Source organism: Rutidosis leptorrhynchoides, chromosome 4 (assembly GCF_046630445.1).
Source record: "Rutidosis leptorrhynchoides isolate AG116_Rl617_1_P2 chromosome 4, CSIRO_AGI_Rlap_v1, whole genome shotgun sequence".
NCBI classification, from domain to species: Eukaryota; Viridiplantae; Streptophyta; class Magnoliopsida; order Asterales; family Asteraceae; genus Rutidosis; species Rutidosis leptorrhynchoides.
In genome coordinates, this window is record NC_092336.1 from 304,859,070 (window position 1) to 304,873,863 (window position 14,794).

The 14,794-nt window shown below is 33.3% G+C and overlaps 1 non-coding gene across 1 annotated transcript; it reads left to right on the plus strand.

The window, feature by feature from the left end:
- The first annotated feature begins 12,450 nt into the window (after window positions 1-12,450).
- Window positions 12,451-12,557, plus strand: LOC139845865 (small nucleolar RNA R71). The gene has a single exon (XR_011758619.1). It is a non-coding gene; the product is annotated as a small nucleolar RNA R71 (small nucleolar RNA).
- Window positions 12,558-14,794: the final 2,237 nt, after the last annotated feature.

Sequence of the window (14,794 nt, forward strand, 5' to 3'; positions counted from 1 at the left end):
AACGATAATGAAATTGCGATAAATAAAATGCGATAAATAAAAAGTATGACAATTAAAGAGTACGATAATTAAAAGTGCAATTAAATATAGTGACAATAAATAAAAGTGCGATAATTAAAAGTGCAATTAAATATGAAATATATAAATTATGCTTATTTAAACTTCCGTAATCATGATATTTTACGTGTTATTTTTAGTTTATTCCCATGGGTTAATTGTCCTTTTTCCTGGATTATTCGATATGTCCATACGGATTTTTCCATAATAGTCCATCAGTCATAATCATAAAGTGCGAAAGTCTTCGTCAAATTATTCTTATTCCCGAAGTCAAATATTCCAACTAATTGGGGATTCGAATTGTAACAAGGTCTTAATACTTTGTTTAATGAATACACCAGGTTATCGACTGCGTGTAGTCCAAGGTTTTACTACTTTTTTAACAATTATACCAATTACCCTTGAATGTAATCCACCCCTGTTTCAACAAGTCTATTAACTATTAATCCAGTTCCGTGTCCGGTAAAATGAACAATTGTTGGTATTTATAGATATTCCGCCCACCGTACCCACTCAAGCGTATGTGGTTATATATAAATACATCAAATTATAAGTCTATATATTAAATTAACGAGGTGTCATTTAGTTAATATAAAACCCATTAATAGCCCATAGTCTAATTTCCACAAGTGTCGTTCTTTTATCCAAACCCCAATTATGGTATAAAGCCTAATTACCCAATTTTAATATTTAGTCTAACATCATGATTACTTCGGCTTAAATAAGCATAATAATAACTTAGCTACGAGACATTAATTTAAAAATAACATTAACCATAACTTACAGTGATTAAAAATAGCGTAGCGTTACACGGACAGAATTTCGACTTACACCCTTACAACATTCGCTAACATACCCTTATTATTAGAATTTAAAATTAAAATTAAAATTATAATATATATATATATATATATATATATATATATATATATATATATATATAGATGGATGGAAAAAGGTGTAAAAATTCGTCCAAAACTCGCGAACTTTATAGGACCAGACATGTCCCTGTTCACCATGCAATTGCATGGTTTTTTGCCTTCCAGGCCATGCGATCGCATGGCCAGCTTTTCCAGGTCACATGTCTTTGTTTGCATTCTGCCGACGATTTATATAAATATATATAATATATAAATAATTTTAAGAATTATTTAAATATTATATTATATTTATGTGCATAGTTGACATGTAATTTTTAGTCCGTTGCGTCGAGCGTTGAGAGTTGACTTTAGTCCCGGTTCCGGATTTTCGAACGTCCTTGCGTACAATTTAATATCTTGTACTTTGCGTTTTACGTCTTGTACTATTGTAATTTGGAGACGTTTCTCATCAATAATTTGAACCACTTTGATTGTACTTTGTACTTTTGAGCTTTTTGGTCGTTTGCGTCTTCAATTCGTCGAATCTGTCTTTTGTTTTCACCTTTTATTATTTAAACGAATATCACTTGTAAATAGAACAATTGCAACTAAAAGCTTGTCTTTCTTGAGGAATAATGCTATGAAATATATGTTCGTTTTTAGCATTATCAAATATTCCCACACTTGAGCATTGCTTGTCCTCAAGCAATATAGTCTTGAAATAAAAATACTAGAATCACTTCTTTATTCTTCACACTTTGTACATCAGTGATTTCTATACGGCGGTATAAACAATGGTAGTAACGTTGTGGTTTACAGTCCCACATAACTATAAAAATTTAGATCCTTTAAGGAAATTGGATCTTTATGAAAACATTTGATATTTTGAAAATTTAATCTAGCTTTTACCCTAGATAAGTTTTCCGGAATAACCTTTCACCGGTGTTTGCAAATTGTTTTTGTGGGTTTGGTGGGTTTCAAATTTGAAAATTTTAGCTCAAAACTTGCGGTTTTGTGTCACCCACTTGCTAACCTTGTATTGGGAAAGCAACACGTCCAGTTTACTTGTTCCGTATATTACCTTTCAGTAAACTATTGTCCGGTTGTAAAGGAAAGCGTTGAACAAGCAACTGTTAAGGCAATGTCCCATGACATGCTTTTAATTATGGTCTATAACGTGTCGGATGCAATTACTATCCTTGGTAGGAGCAATAGTAAAGCTTACCCTTATAATTTTTCGGTTTGGCACAAGGTCCTGTCTTCGACCATACTATGCAACCACCGTTCTTACGGTTGACACCCGATTTGGTTTAGGTGACCTAATGAATTTCAGGTGAATTCCTTGGATTTTACGTTCAATGGTAATGAACGCATTAAAAATGGGTTTTCAGAAAACAAATCGGTTTGTAATTTTGATCAAAATATTTTCTCGTTCAAGCTCGAGTTTAGATATCATCGAATTCCATGAGTTTGTAATTCTCGATCTTTAAAGTCAATCTCAAGGATTGAGTAATATCAGTCTTAAAAGCTAATTTTTAATCTTTAAGGAGATTATCCTTTCTGGAGATCTGATTCATTAGTCTCATCAAGCTAATTTGCACGGCGTCCTCCCCATTTTACGAGACAAATCCTCTCATGGTTAGGATAAGTCTGACCACTTGGCGACCCTGTTTGATGCTGAGGTCCGTGGATTTCTAGCTGATTTTAGTGATGACTTTTCTAGATTTTTCGTCAACCTACAGCTGTTCTGGACGACAACTTCATGACCTAAATCAAGAAGCGCGTTTCTTTTTCGAAAGACTTTACTTTCTTTTAATGATGGAATTGATTCATCGTGTAGCTCCATCTTTCTTTCAAATATATTACAGTTTTCCGGGTAAAATGGTTAGTTTAGTCTAAAACAAAAGCATCTTCAGTTATTTATACAAAAATATGTTATATATGTTTTAAATAACTTGGTAATTTTTCCCACACTTGGCTTTTATTTTCCTTTTTATTTGCCTTTTTATTGTCCTCTATTCCATTTTAAATGAATTCTAACATTTTGGGTTGTTTCTCAATTTATGTCCTTTCCGGGGCAACAATAATATCGGTGTTAACACCTAGTTTTATCGTCCATAAATATGTATAAACATGATTTTGAATTTATTTAATTGAAAATTTTGAAAAATTTTACTAGAATTGGGTAGTCAGTATATAAGACTAGGGTTGTTCTTTATTATCAGAGAGCACTAGATTCTAATACAACTACTGCTTTACTAGTATTTTTAATGGTAACCAAGTGTTTAAATTTAAAATTTTTAAAATCCGAAAGAATTTAACCTCTTCCCACACTTAAGATCTTGCAATGCCCTCATTTGCAAGAAATCAGTAACAATTTAAATTATTGGGGGTGATTAGCGTAGAAAAATGATTAAATTTTACCAAAGTTTCCAAACATATTGGCGTTTGTTTCTTGAATGATAAATGGTGCGCATCATTTGTTCATTTCATCTTGTTGTTACATCATATTTGTTTTTTGTTTTGTCGTCAAAAGTACTAGCTTTTGCTGAACATAATGCCAGTCTTTGAAAATGCGATATTTTACCCTGTTGTGTACAATTGACAATATACATATATACAAATATAAACATGTATGGTAATTTGAAATGAGACTTAAAATCTCACTTTCAAATCAAATATGAAATATTAGTACAAAATAATAAAATATTAAACTTACAATAAAAGTATCATAATATAATGTGTTTAAACATAAATAAACAGAAATAATAAAAATTAAAAATCATATAAATTACCAACCAGAACTAAATCAATCTGGATAGGGGTTCCAGTTCATGTCGTTATCCGGGTTCCATGGTTGGTGATAGGTGTACAGGTATGCCTGGTTAGGGTCGTAGAGTGTATATGGTGGTCTCATCTCGGGCTGGTGTGGAGGATAGTAAGCGGGTCGGGTCAGAACGTAGTGATCCTGAGGTGACAGCCGGCTCACAATCTGACGCTGATGATAGTCCCATCTATCATGCTGTCATTGCCTGGAATGCTCGTAATCATTCCGGGCTTGCCACTGCTCCATCTGACGAAATCTCCTCGCGTTTGTCATATCTACCTCATCTATATGCTGGTAGACGTCAGTCATAGCCTCCCGAATGACATCCCTAATGTCATCCGCTTCTTCCATTTCCTCGTCTGAAACTCTCTCTACCTGAGGATGACTACCTTCATAGGGTACTGGCTGGTTGCATCTGCTCTTTAATACCTTAGCACCCTGATAGACCTTTAATCCTAAAGGCTCAACCTGTTCCCTACATTCTAAAAGTGGACCCCCTTGGTTCCTATCTACACCTAAGTACTCTCCAATGAGAGTAACAAAAATACCTCCTCCTATTATTCCCCCTTCCTGTATTCCTTCCACCATCTTAGACAAATAAAAACCAACATAGTAGGGGATATTAACAAAGCTTCTTGGGTCTCGAATACACTTTAGGTAAAATAAATCATGTAAGGTCATTTTCTCCTTGTTGTGACCTCTCTGTGTAATCGAGTTAGCCAAAAATCTTTGAATTATACGAAGCTCGGCTTTGTTAATATGTAAGTAGCAGTGTTTTCCTCCCAGTGTAAAAACATTATAGTTTGACATACGCCTCCAAACGGCGTTCGCGTCAAAATTCCTATCTACCCTTTCACCACGATAAATCAAATTCATACAATCGGGTAGTAGCAATTCACTAGGAGTGTAAATCTGTAATGCCCTGGCCATGTCCAGCATGGACATCCTGTACATCCTACAGCCAAGTATAAATCTAAGAAAACTTCTATCATCTAATCTATCTACATCTACATTTAATGCTATAGTACTCATCAGCTCAACACACCATTCCTTATATACAGGCCTACAAATGGTGAATAAGCATTCCCAATCGGTAAAAGAAGAACTGCCATACCTTTGAATTAGTAGCAGTCTAACACGGTCAGCTAGATGGACCCTTTCCAAAGGATCCCAATCAATTACCCTAGGCACCTCTACATCTTTCGTTACTAATTTGAATTTATTACTTTGATATGCCGGGTAATCTCTCCAGCTTCTATCGAATCTCAGATTAGGATGCAATGTATGTTCAGGAATCGTGGGGTATTCTACTGGCGGATGTATCGGAAATACTATGAATTCATTAACAAACTGTAGCGAATCATAATAAGGTACATGTTGATCAGGCTGATGTTGTTATTCCTGTTGTGGTTCTTGTTCGGGTTCTGGCTCGTATTGCGGTTCATATTCTGGTTCAGGTTCTTGTTGTGGTTGTCTAGATGATGATGAAGCACCAACAGTATCGGTTTTCTGCAAAACACATTAAACACAAAATTTTTGCATCCAAATATGCATTAGTGTTAGCAAAATAACAACTTGAAACAATTACAATAACATGTTAAATCAAAATTAAACTTATACACATTTTCACAATTTTATTAATTCTACACTTTTTCAAATAAGCCTATATGAAAATGTATACAAAGTTCATAAGCATTTAACTCAAATAACATGTCAAAATATTCATTACTAACAATTAAACAAGTTTCAAATGACAATTATATCAAATTAATCAAGTTCATGAATTTTAGACTTAAAAAGTCCACTTTAATCTCCAAAAATCATGTTTAGGATCAAAGTTTGGATCATTTAACTACCTAAATATGTTACACTACTTAATTTAGCAATAATTCATGACAAAAATTGGCCATAACCTGTTTATATCAAAAAGCCCCAAATTGCTCAAGAACACAAACCTTAGATTCCTAAAAATTTTGAAGTTTTTGGCTTCAAATCATGTTAAATAGCATCAATCTAGGTTATACATGCATAAAATACGAACAATTTAACTCTAATTACACTAGAAATTAACAAAATCAAATTAGGTAAATTATAGCTCAAGAACAATAAAAATCAAATTTAAAGAGGTTTAGGAGTGAAATTGTTACCCTTTTTGATAAACTCCTTATCAAATTCATGTTTAGAGCGGATTGTAGCAAGAAATTTGGTGAATTTTGGGTGAAAAATGGTGATTTTAGGAGTGTTTTTGGGTATATGCTCGTATGTATGTGTGTGTAGTGTGGAAGAGCAGAAGCAGTTCGATGGGTTTTAAGCTTCTGACCTGATTTTTGCCTCCATGCGATCGCATGGAGGTGTAGTATAAATCCCATGCGATCGCATGGGTCTGGGGATTTTTTTATTTTTATTTTTTATAAAAACCTTACACTTTTAAAACATATAATTAATTAAATTTAAAATTTTATTTCTTTTTAGGATGAGGGTGTTTCGGATCGTTGTCCTAGTCCGTCCCTCGACAAAATTTTAAAATTTGTCAATTCAAAGCGTGGTTTTAAAAGTAAAGATTTTTGGGTTTTTTTAATATTTGTGGCATACTTTAATTCAATAAGATTAAAAATAATGATAATAAAAATTCTCGTCCCTCCCTTGGGTAGAGCAATTTCGGTTCAACGACCTAGTCTTCAACTCACGACGAATTTTTAGAAATCAATTTTTAACTTAGCGAAATAAACTAAATTTTTCTTTTTAAATTCACACCAAACTTAAATTTAAAATGCATAAAATTAAAAATTCATATTATGAAAATTATAAATTCACATCAAACTAATATTATATTTTTGTTTTTATACATACAAACGTATATTAAAAATATTAATTTTTTCAAATATTTACAAACTTAAATATATATTGATTTCAGAAAGTTTATAATAATAATTTTAATATTAATTTTAAAAACAAAGTAAAAATAAAATTAAAAATCTTTTTGGTCTTTTATCTCACTTTAATCAATCAAATATTATCAAAAATATACGCCCCTCTTTTCGGTAAAGTAATTTTGGCTATATTACCTAGTTTTACTCCTGACGAATTTCTAAAATATTTTGAGTTGATTGATTAAAGATATTTATACCTTAAGAATAAACGGTAAATTTCGCAGTGATATAGTAAATTTTTGTATGACATCAATAATTTCGGTCGCAAAACCTAATTTTATTGAATACCAATTTAATACTTTATAGCGAACGATTTAGTGTTTATTATCAAAAGGTTAAAAATAATAAAAAATAAAAATAAAAAAAACTTTACATACTTACCTGTGAGATAGAATTCTCAGTGACCTGCTTTAGCCCACTCATAAGATAGTCGGACTAATTGGTTTTCCATAACTACATAGGCGTAACCTCGAGCATTCAACGTTTTTTCTTCGAAGCATATGAACGGTCCATCTCTGCATAAAGTAACAAATTCGGTATTGGAATATGTCTGATTCGTCGAACATTTTCCTTCGTGTGACCATTTTCCGCATTTGTGACATCTTTCAAGGTGTCGTGCTCTTCTTTTCGCTGCGGATTTTGATTTTCCTTTACCAAATTGTAACTTATTATTTTCGTTCCTGGATTCTTTTCTTACTCCGTCCAATTTACCTCTGATTAATGATACCAATTCACTTGGAAGGGTGTCATTATTACGTTTAGTGATCAAAGCGTGTAGCATTAGACCATGGTTTAATTCACAGGAAGTCTTCATCTCGTAAAACCTAAAAAAAATAAAAATTCAGAATGGGGGGAGAAGACTAGTTCTTTAGGGTCTGCTAGGGAAAGACCATTCGGATTCCATTCTCGAGAACTACACGAAAACAGAAAATCTAACTCTAACAGAAATACATATTACCCTAAAAAGATTCGAACCTCCCCATACTTAGTTAGCTGTGGTGTCGAAATTATGATTAACTTCGTTGTCAACTTCCATCGGATTATGTATGTAATGTTTAACTCTGTGACCATTAACTTTAAATTCAATCCCATTTAAATTTATTAATTCTACCGTTCCGTATGGGAAAACTCTTTTGACTATGAATGGTCCAGACCATCTTGATTTCAATTTTCCAGGAAATAGCTTGAATCGTGAATTGAAAAGAAGAACTTTGTATCCTTCTTTAAATTCTTTTGAACTTCTGATTCTTTTATCATGCCATTTCTTCGTTCTTTCCTTATAGATTAAGGAATTTTCGTATGCTTCATGTCTTAATTCTTCTAATTCATTTAGTTGACTTAACCGTAGACGTCCAGCTTCATGTAAATCAAGATTACATGTTTTCAAAGCCCAAAATGCTTTGTGTTCAATTTCTACTGGAAGATGACATGCTTTTTCGTAAATGAGTTTAAAACGTGTGGTTCCAATTGGAGTTTTGTAGGCTGTTCTAAAAGCCCAGAGTGCATCCTCCAATTTCATGGACCATTCCTTCGGATTTGATCCTACGGTTTTCTCTAGAATACGTTTTAACGCTCGGTTGGTATTTTCAACTTGTCCACTTGTTTGTGGATGATATGCGGTGGAGATTTTATGAGTTACTCCATATCTTTTAAGAACTTTCTCAAGTTGATTGTTACAAAAATGAGTACCCCGATCACTTATTAAAGCTTTCAGTGTTCCGAACCTAGAAAAAAGACGTTTTAAAAAGTTGACTACAACTCGTGCATCGTTAGTTGGGAGAGCTTGTGCTTTCGCCCATTTAGATACATAATCAATGGCAACGAGAATGTAGAGATTATTATGAGATTTTGAAAATGGACCCATAAAGTCAATACCCCAAATGTCAAATACTTCACATACTTGAATGACATTTTGTGGCATTTCATCACGTTGACTTATTTTTTCGGCCCTTTGACAAGCATCACAGGATTTGCAAAGAAGGTGTGCGTCTTTGAAAATTGTAGGCCAATAGAATCCAGCATCGTAAACTTTTCTTGCTGTGACTTGAGGCCCATAATGCCCTCCTGTTAGTCCTGTGTGACAATGGTTTAAGATTTGACTAGCTTCATCTCCGAATACACATCGGCGTATTATTCCATCGGGACAACTTTTAAACAAATGTGGATCTTCCTAGAAATAGTGTTTTATATCACTAAAGAATTTCTTTCGTTTTTGGTACGATAATCCTTTTTCAAGGAATCCACATACTAAGTAGTTTGCATAGTCTGCAAACCATGGAATTTCATTATAATCTATCTTCAATAGATATTCATCAGGAAAGTTGTCTTGTATGGCCGATTCATTTAGAACTTCTAATTCAGGATTTTCAAGACGAGAAAGATGATCGGCGGCGAGATTTTCTGCTCCCTTTTTATCTCGAATTTCAATATCGAACTCTTGTAAGAGTAAGATCCAACGGATTAATCATGGTTTAGCATCTTCTTTCGAAAATAGGTATCTAAGAGCAGAATGGTCAGTATAGACCACCGTTTTAGCTAGAACGAGATATGAACGAAATTTGTCGAAAGCAAAGACAATAGCAAGGAGTTCTTTTTCAGTAGTTGTATAATTTATTTGTGCTCCTTGTAACATCTTACTAGCATAATAAATAGGTTGAAATCGTTTTTCAATCCTTTGTCCTAAAACGGCTCCCATTGCAAAATCACTTGCATCGTACATTTGTTCAAATGGTAGATTCCAATTTGGAGTTATCATGATCGGCGCATTAGTGAGTTTTTCTTTAAGAATATTAAAAGATTTAATACATTCATCTGAAAAGATGAATGGAACATCCTTTTCTAGGAGTTTATTCATAGGAGTGGAAATTTTAGAAAAATCTTTTATGAAACATCGGTAAAAACCGGCATGCCCTAGAAAACTCCTAACTCCTCTACCATTTGTGGGATGTGAAAGTTTAGCAATTACATCTACTTTAGCTCTATCCACTTCAATTCCTTCCTTTGAAATTTTATGACCAAGAACGATGCCTTCTTTAACCATGAAATGGCATTTCTCCCAATTAAAAACTAGATTTGATTGTTCGCACCTAATAAGCATTCGTTCAAAATTAACTAGACATGATTCAAATGTATCACCGAAGACTGAAAAGTCATCCATGAAAACTTCCATGCATTCTTCTATGATTTCGTGAAAAATCGCCATCATGCACCTTTGAAAGGTTGTAGGGGCGTTGCAAAGTCCAAATGGCATGCGTTTGTAAGCAAAAGTACCATAAGGGCACTTGAACGTGGTTTTTTCTTGGTCCTCGGGTGCTATTGGAATTTGAAAATATCCGGAAAAACCATCAAGAAAACAATAGTAACTATTTCCGGCTAATCTTTCCAATATTTGATCAATAAAAGGTAAGGGAAAGTGATCTTTTCTGGTGGTGTCATTTAATTTTCTATAATCAATACAAACACGCCATCCTGTTACAGTCCTAGTAGGAATAAGCTCATTTTTCTCATTTGTGATGACAGTCATGCCACCCTTCTTAGGTATGCATTGAACTGGGCTTACCCATGGACTATCAGAGATTGGATAAATTAAATCTGCATCAAGCAGTTTAATAATTTCTTTCTTAACAACATCTTGCATATTCGGATTTAGTCTTCGTTGGCGTTGCACATACGTTTTATGACCTTCTTCCATAAGAATTTTATGTGTATAATACGAAGGACTTATTCCTTTAATATCATGAATTTTACAAGCAATAGCTGGTTTATGAGCTTTTAGCACAGAAATGAGTTGAGATTTTTCATTTTCAGTAAGAGAAGACGATATTATTATAGGTAATTCAGATCACCATGTAAATAAGGATATTCCAAATGGTTTGGAAGTGGCTTTAACTCTAATGTCGGTGGTTCTTCTATCAATGATTTATATCGATATCTGTCTTCTTCTTTTAGCATTTGAATTTCTTCTGTTGTTGGTTCATATCCATTAGCCATTAGTGTAGCTAACATTTCAGTTTCATTAATTGGTTCAGTACCTTCTCCTAAAGAATATTCTCCGGTTCCTTGTAATTCTGGAAATTCTTCTAACAATTCTGCATGTGAATCTATAGTTTGAATATAATAACATGTATCATCTGCAGATTGCGGTTGTTGCATGGCTCTATCAACTGAAAAGGTAACACTCTCGTCCTCTATACTTAGGGTCAGTTTCTTACCGAACACGTCTATTATTGCTTTAGTCGTGTTTAAGAATGGTCTTCCTAATATGAGAAGAACTCGAGAATCTTTTTCCATGTCTAAAATAACAAAATCTACTGGAAATACTAAAGTACCAACTTTAACTAGCATGTTCTCCATTATCCCTCTAGGATATTTTACTAATCTATCTGCTAGTTATATACTTATTCGTGTTGGTTTCAATTCTCCAAGTTCTAGTTTAGCGTATAGTGAATACGACATTAGATTTATACTAGCACCTAAGTCTGCCAATGCTTCTATTGAACTAAGACTACCCAGAAAACATGGAATTGTGAAACTTCCTAGATCTGAAAATTTTTCTGGTATCTTATTCAACAGTACTGCAGAACAATTAGCATTCATAGTAACAGCCGAGAGTTCTTCCATTTTCTTTCTATTTGTGATTAGATCTTTCAAAAATTTTGCATATCTAGGCATTCCTAAAATCACATCAATGAAAGGAAGATTGACATTTATTTGTTTAAACATATCCAAAAATTTGGATTGCTCGGCTTCAAGTCTCTCTTTTCGCATTTTACTCGGGTAAGGAAGTGGTGGTTGGTATGGTTTAACATAAGGTTTAGCCTTAACTGTGCTATCTTCATTAACCTTTTCAACTACTGGTTCTTTTTCCTTATCTTGTTCAGATTGTGGTTCTTGTGAAGTAGGAATAGCTTCATCAGAAATTACAGGTATTTCAGGTGGTTTAAGTGTAATACCACTTCTTGTGGCAATGGCTTTAGCTGTTTCATTCCGGGGGTTAGCATTTGTATCACTGGTTAAACTTCCCGGTTTTCTTTCACCTATCAACCTTGCTAGGTTGCTCACTTCTTGTTCCAAATTTTGAATAGAAGCTTGTTGATTTCTAAATGCTTGAGCATTTTGTTCATTGGTTTGTTTCTGAGATGTGAAAAACTGCGTTTGAGATTCAACTAGCTTTGACATCATATCTTCTAAATTTGGCTTTTTATCATCGGTTTGTGGTGGTTTGTTTTGAAAAATGGGTCTTTGCTGATTGTAAGTATTATTGGATACTTGTTGACTGCTAGGACCTTGTTGGTTGTTGTATGGAACATTTCGATTATAATTCTGGTTTTGATTGTAGTTTGGTCTTGGTGGTTGATAATTATTCTGATAATTATTTCCAGGCCTTTGGTTTATGTATGAAACATTCTCTCTTTGTTCCATTGTTAGTTCAATACTGAGACAATCTTTTGTTAAATGTGGTCCTCCACACTGCTCACAACTAATTCGTATTGAGTGAATATCCTTAGTCATCTTTTCTATTCGTCTCTCGACAGCATCTATCTTTGCGGAAATGGAATCTAAGTCATGGCTAGAATCGGCTCTAGCTGCTTTAGATGATCTAACGATATCTTTTTCTTGGTGCCACTCATGTGAGTGGGAAGTAGTGTTATCAATAATTTTATAAGCCTCAGTTGCGGTTTTCTTCATAATGGAACCACCAGCTGCTATATCTATGTCTTTTCTTGTAGTGATGTCGCATCCTTGGTCGAATATTTGTACTATTTGACAAGTGTCTAAACCATGTTGCGGACATCCTCTTAATAACTTTCCAAATCTTGTCCATGCTTCATATAAAGTTTCATTTGGCTTTTGTGTGAACGTAACAATTTCTCCTTGAAGTCTCACGGCTTTAGATGCCGGAAAGAATTGTTTAAGAAATTTTTTAACTAAAACGTCCCATGTATCAATCGCCCCTTCAGGTAACGATTCTAACCAATCTTTGGCTTCCCCCTTTAAAGTCCAGGGAAATAACATGAGATATATCTGTTCATCCTCCACTTCTCGGATTTTAAATAGTGTACAGATCCTATTAAATGTACGAAGATGTTCGTTTGGATCTTCCGTCGGTGCACCACTAAATTGTCATTGATTAGTTACCATGTGTAGGATTTGTCCTTTGATTTCATAAACTGGCGCATTAATGTCTGGTTGTGTAATTGCGTGACCTTGGCCAGTGCGTTTAGCTCGCATTCGGTCTTCCATACTTAGAGGTTCCAGATTCTCCATTATTGAATTTGTTGAATCTGAATCACTAGAGGATTCTGATTTAATGGTTGGTTCCTCAACAATCTCTGTTTGAATGATTGGTGGTTCCGGAGGAAAGATTAATGGTTCAGGATCTCGGAATCGTCCCTGAATATTCTCCGGATTCTCAATTGTGAGGTCGGGTTCAAAAAATGGATTATTGGAAATTTGAATTGGAGTACTTGGTCGACTGGATGACGATTCTAAAGAAAAATCAACGGCGACAATATTTGCTAGATGTCTTGATCGAGTTACAGGTGGTGAACGTACAAAAGGTGTTGAACGTTTTGCTCGGTGCATTCACTGAATATCCTGTTAGTTATAAAAGATAAAAATTATATAAGTTATCAAATTAATAGACTTTTCTGCTTTTGCCCACGTTTCGAATAGCCAATAGATGCAGCAGGGAGCCAGAACCCTTTAAATCGTAAGCTCACAACTCACCCACTAACAAATCCAACTATTACTACGAAACAGAAAATTTGGATGTCTATCAATTCAACCACTTAAAATAATTTTTCGTTGAAATTTAAAGAAATTTTAGAGAAGAAATAGAAAATTCTAAGTCCTAAAAACTAGAATGTCGAGAAATAAGAAAGAAAAAGAACGCGTCGAAAAACGTCGAAAAATAAAAGGTCGAAAAATAATAGGCGTTGAAAAATAAAAATAAGAAAGTAGCGAGTCGAAACTTAAAAAGGAACTAAAAACTAAGAATTAAAAGTTACGTCTAAAAATATTAAAGCTTAGAGAAATACTTTATCCCAAATGGCAATAACTTAAAAAGGTACTAAAATATTAAAAAAAAAACGGCGTCGCAAAATTCTAAAGCACTTAAATCTTAGTCTAAAGAAAAAGCACTTAAGGGATTTTACGGCAAAGCCTAGAAATCTAGAAATAAAAATAACTACGGCAAAAACTATAATTTAAAATTAAATACGAGCGAAAAATATAAATATTACGCTAAAACGAATAAAAGATACAAAATATAAAAATAAACTTAAAGTTGTAAAAAGTACTATTTTTATAAAAATATTATTTTTATATTATTTATTTTATAAAACTATTAATTTTTATATAATTTGTAAAACTAAATAAACTAAATAATACAAATTAAATAATAAAACTAAAACTTAATAATATTAAATATAAAACCTAATTAGGGTTTAATTAATAATAATAATAATAATTAACCGTAATAATTGCAGTACCAGGTCAACTGTGGAGTGTCAGGATAGTTCATGCGATCGCATGAATTTTCGCCTTCGGGCTCATGCGATCGCATGAGCTGGGGTTTCGGGCCACGGTCTGGGCTGCTACAGTACCAGGCCGAGACTTTTATATATATTTTTTTTCTGTTTTCTGTTTTAAAAAATAATTATATAAATAAATAAAAACTTGTATTTTAAAAAATAAAATAAAAATAAAGAAACTTTGTAATTTTATATATATAACAAACTATTAAAAATATATAAATATTTTGTTTTTCTTTTTATATTTTCGTATTAAAACTTATTTTTATAAAAGCGTATTTTTATAAAAGTAAACTAAAAATTAATAAAAATCTTTTTTTTTATATATAGCGTTGCGCTTCCAGCGTTTAAGCAAGACTTTCCCTGGCAGCGGCGCCAAAAAATACTTGATGTGTGCGAGGTGGTGTATAAAATAGTTACACAAGTGATTTATTTATTTATAGAGTGGATATACCTAAGCCTTGTTACAACACTTATAGGTAGTGTACCTAATCGTACAGTAGTGTAGTTTTTAGTAAGTCCGGTTCGTTCCACAGGGAGACTTAAAACAAGCTTAACGCTATATTAGTTTTAACTTATAATTGT